Genomic DNA, 4,904 nt, shown 5'->3' with positions numbered 1-4,904 from the left:
TACTCAGAGGCACTTGGTAAATGCTAATATTCATCTAGGATTAATATTAAAATGAAACTATGTATCCTTTCCACCCTGTGTGGACGTATGGGACTGCAAATCTGATTCGGCCACGTAACAGTCGACCCGACAGATGCAGTATTTATGGACAATCAGGGGTCAAGTCAAGATGCGTCACGTGCAGCCTGACTCGGCCAGTCAGAGGTAAACACGCGTGATACGCAACCCGGCTCGGCCAATTAGAGGCTAAAAGAAAGGTATTACTTTTGCTTTCACGTCGTCGGCCCCCTATTGGATGGTTGACTGATTGTTGGGTCAAGGCACAAGAAATAGGTGGTGGGAAGGTCGAATATCAGTTATATATAATTTGGTTAAAACAAGCTATTCTATCAAGGTCAGAGGGACCCCTGCATTGTTCCGTATGATGATTCTAAGCAAGGTTATCCTTTTCCCCTGGCAGTTTATGGGCACCTGGTACGAGGTCTTCCGGTCAAAGGGACACCTTGATTTCACGAATAGGTGTGGAAGGGTTATCTTCACCCAAGCAGCGCCTGGGGATCCCATCCTTGTACGAAACACCTATACTAAACTGTAAGTCAAAGGAATCTAGCTGTTCCCTTTATTTTTATGTTGGTCTTTATGGATGTTCACCACTGAAGAGGAGGGGAACACCGCCTTCCCTTTGCTGTGGCAAGCCATATATATATATATGTATATATATATATATATATATATATATATATATATATATATATATATATTGCTATAGTTGGGCAGCAGATCCTCTTTAAGGCAAATGTCATTAAAATTTGCAGCAGCTTCTGCGTTCACGAGTTTTTTGCTGACACTCTCGACTTTTCTTATGCTGGCGCGCTGAGTCGTGCTAAGTTCTTTAATTACCTGACCAAATATCATTGGAGGTATAAGTAAAGGCATCGTAATTATCTTCTCAAATTTTATGCAGAGCTTTCGCCTAACAGTTAGGCATCTTCAGTGCTAATGAGTACAGTGTGTGGGAAATGATCATAAATACACAATACACAGATCACAGACACTTCCGTGCTGATCCGGTTGACCAATCAGGAGGCAGGACGCTAAGCTCCGCCCCCAGGCCTAGCGGCTGAGCCGTAAGCTGACCTCGATGTCTTTTGATGTGGGAATAATAAATGGATCCGGAGTCTGTCTGTTCATCGTAGGGTTTTTATCTTTTATGTATAAGGCTTCTAGGATATGAAGGCGTGTGTGGTTTGTTTCTGTCTGTAAAATAGTGATGCCCTCCTCCAATTTTTTTCTTGTCAGTGGGGTCTGATGTACGTCTTCGTGGTGAAGGTGACACGCCTCGTAAGCTTCGTCGTAGTCATCCCTATGTATGTGTCATTGAGGGCTTCACAGTTCCCTTTTCTGGAGGAGTATTCATACACGAGATTGTTACGCTGAAGTTCCGGTGTCCTCTGGCAGGGGTTGTTCTTTATAAGGAGTTGGGATGTCTTCATGTTTTTATAGAAAATAACCAGATCTATTTTGTCGTTGTCGTTGGTGGGTTTCACGTCTTTGTGGATGATTTTTATAAGGGCTTCCTCATCGGCTCTATAATGGGCTCTGAAAGCCTCCCATATCCGTTCGTTACGTAGACTATATTTTCGTCCTCGTGAGGGACCGTAGGGAGCTTGAAGAACTGAGGAGCAACCTACAGCGCGTCTCCGGCCTAAACTTAACTTCAGAGAACAGTATCAGTAAGCAGCTCCCTTTCCTAGATGTAAAGGTTGAAGCCAGTTCTCAAGATTTTAGGACCGGAGTATATACAAAGCCCACCAACCCAGGACTCTGTCTCAACGGCAACAGTGAATGCCCTCAACGCTACCGGAGGTCCACAATCGATGCTTATGTCAGAAGGGCACTGACGCACTGTAGCGACTGGGCCCGAACCCACGCAGAGCTCGACAGAACGACGCAGGTCCTGGTAAACAATGGCTTCTCTAATAGAGAGGTGCAAATCGCCATCAACAAGCACCTTGACAGATGGTATTCAACCCCAGCAGAAAAGCCAGTAGGAGAAGCCAGGATCAAAATTTTCTACCAAAACACCATGTCCACCCTTTATAGAGCCGATGAGGAAGCCCTTATAAAAATCATCCACAAAGACGTGAAACCCACCAACGACAACGACAAAATAGATCTGGTTATTTTCTATAAAAACATGAAGACATCCCAACTCCTTATAAAGAACAACCCCTGCCAGAGGACACCGGAACTTCAGCGTAGCCATCTCGTGTACGAATACTCCTGCAGAAAAGGGAACTGTGAAGCCCTCAATGAAACATACATAGGGATGACTACGACGAAGCTTACGAGGCGTCTCACCCTTCATCTCTCCAATGGCGCTATCAAGCGACACCACGAAGACGTACATCAGACCCCACTGACAAGAAAGAATTTGGAGGAGGGCATCACTATTTTACAGACAGAAACAAACCACACACGCCTTCATATCCTAGAAGCCTTATACATAAAAGATAAAAACCCTACGATGAACAGACAGACTCCGGATCCATTTATTATTCCCACATCAAAAGACATCGAGGTCAGCTTACGGCTCAGCCGCTAGGCCTGGGGGCGGAGCTTAGCGTCCTGCCTCTTGATTGGTCAACCGGATCAGCACGGAAGTGTCTGTGATCTGTGCATTGTGTATTTATGATCATTTCCCACACACTGTACTCATTAGCACTGAAGATGCCTAACTGTTATATATTTATATATATTTATATATATATATCTGTATATATATATATATATGTATGCATCTGTATATGTATATGTATATACATATATATATATATACATGTATATATATACATGTATATACATATATATATGTATATATATATATATATATATATATATATATATATGTGTGTGTGTGTGTGTGTGTGTGTGTATGTGTGTGTGTATGTAAGAACATAAGAACATAAGAAATAAAGAAGACTGCAAAAGACCATAAGGCCTACACTAGGCAGCTCCGTATCCATCACCATCTGTCATCCCCATCCATAAAGTTGTCTAATCGTTTTTTAAAACAACTGATAGTTTCAGCGCTTACTACATGGTTACTAAGTTTATTCCATTCATCGTGTGTGTGTGTGTGTGTGTGTGTGTGTGTGTGTGTGTGTGTGTGTGTGTGTGTGTGTGTGTGTGTGTGTGTGTGTGTGTGTGTGTGCGTGCGTCTGTACGCGCGCGCGCGCGTGTGTAGATATTTTTCTAAGCTCTATCAATATTCAGTCATTATTGTGAAGATAATATCTGAAATTGACGGGTTCTTCCTCTAAATACTTTTTAAAATAGTGATATCAAGTGTGTTGTATTTGTGTTTATACTATTGGTTTACTAAGAAGCAGCTAGTGCATACACTGTGCATTGGTGTTATGAGTTGCTAAGTAATTTCGATGACCGCGTTGTCAGTGAATGTGATAAACGTCTTAGAGTGGTAACGGAATATTATGTGGTTCGTAGTTTTAGGGCTAGATTTGATAAATACGCAAATGTCCAATATGGTGCAACATCTACCAGTTGGCCCATCTACTTGTTTGTTTTATGTTTTCTTGCTTCTTTATAACTTCTGTTGCCCGTGCGACCTGGCTGTTCTCTGCCTCAAAGAATTGAAAAACAGAAGCATTCAAGCTACGAAGGCTACTTCCTAGCACTGAACTAAATAAAGACGACGCGCCACTATCATTTCTCTCTTGTAATCTGTTAAATCACGTCATGCTTCCCTGCCATACATATATGATGACCAACAGCATGACACTTGTACTTCTCCTCCACTCTCAGATTTGGCTCGGACACTACGGTCACCGGCACCATGCTTCCGGTCGGTGATGACGGAATTTTCGCAGGCATATACAACACTGATTTAGTGAGTAAGTAGACAACCCGTCATTCAAGTCCCCTTCATATAGTCTTCCTAAACGCCTCAAATACCCAGTCTCCTGTCCCCTTTCTTTATCATTAAGTAATGTTTCCACTTCTGAGAAATAATATGTAGGAGTACAAAGTTGCAGTGCTTTCGTTCTAATATGCTGACTCTTTCCCTTTGGCTTGGTGCCACATGAACTAATCTGACCTGACTCGAAATGACACCGCGTGATGTGGTTACATCGCCGTGAACAAACGCAGTTAAAAGAGAAATCAATTTCTCTGTGGTCGAAAGAGTTAACCTTCATTTCGCCATATTCGTTAGCTGCCAAAACTACGGCTTCCTGCATAAGGGTAAGTCATAACTCTTTCGTAAAGGAGTCATAAGAATGAACACATGAATGAATGGTATATAAGGTGCATGTACACTAGATGTATGTACATATGCCAGACTGTATATGTAATGTATGTATATATATGTGTATGTGTATAAATGTATAAGACGCAACCATACATAAAACGCAGTCCTATTCCACAATGATATTTTGTGGAAAAAAGAAAAATAGTATGTTTCACTGTACATTTACTGGAAGACATTTTGAAGTGGTTTTGTAGGGAAAATGTATGATTGTGTGCATGAAATGCAATGCAATGTTGTGGGAGTAGACCGCGCCAGAGCACCGGAGCGGGGCGCCCGGGGAAGGCGCACCATCGTAACGCTATGTCTTTCTTATCATCTATTCTTTGCGAATGTCTGAAAGGCGGGTGAAAGTTTAACATTCCTTTTTAAAGCTCTAGGGGCATCTTTCATTTAGGTAATTAAAAAATGTTTCTTAAAGAATGGTAACGCAACCGTTATATAAGACATTGCTTTGTTGCAGAGATGATATGGATATTGTCACGGACCAGACCACCTGCCGGCGTGGAAATGGCTGGGATCAACGCCGCCATTGCAGCTCAAAATATCGGCATAGATAAACTCGTACGGACTGACG

At 42.2% G+C, this 4,904-nt stretch overlaps 1 long non-coding RNA gene across 1 annotated transcript; it reads left to right on the top strand.

The window, feature by feature from the left end:
- Positions 1 to 460: 460 nt before the first annotated feature.
- Positions 461 to 4,201, top strand: LOC143026195 (uncharacterized). Its single transcript, XR_012966453.1, has 3 exons — positions 461 to 591; positions 3,826 to 3,914; positions 4,171 to 4,201. It is a non-coding gene; the product is annotated as an uncharacterized LOC143026195 (long non-coding RNA).
- The last annotated feature ends 703 nt before the right edge of the window (positions 4,202 to 4,904 follow it).

This window comes from Oratosquilla oratoria, chromosome 6 (genome assembly GCF_046742065.1).
Source record: "Oratosquilla oratoria isolate Oo_2021 chromosome 6, ASM4674206v1, whole genome shotgun sequence".
NCBI lineage: Eukaryota > Metazoa > Arthropoda > Malacostraca > Stomatopoda > Squillidae > Oratosquilla > Oratosquilla oratoria.
The sequence above is the reverse complement of the archived record's forward strand: the minus strand, read 5'-3'. Positions and strand labels throughout refer to the sequence as shown.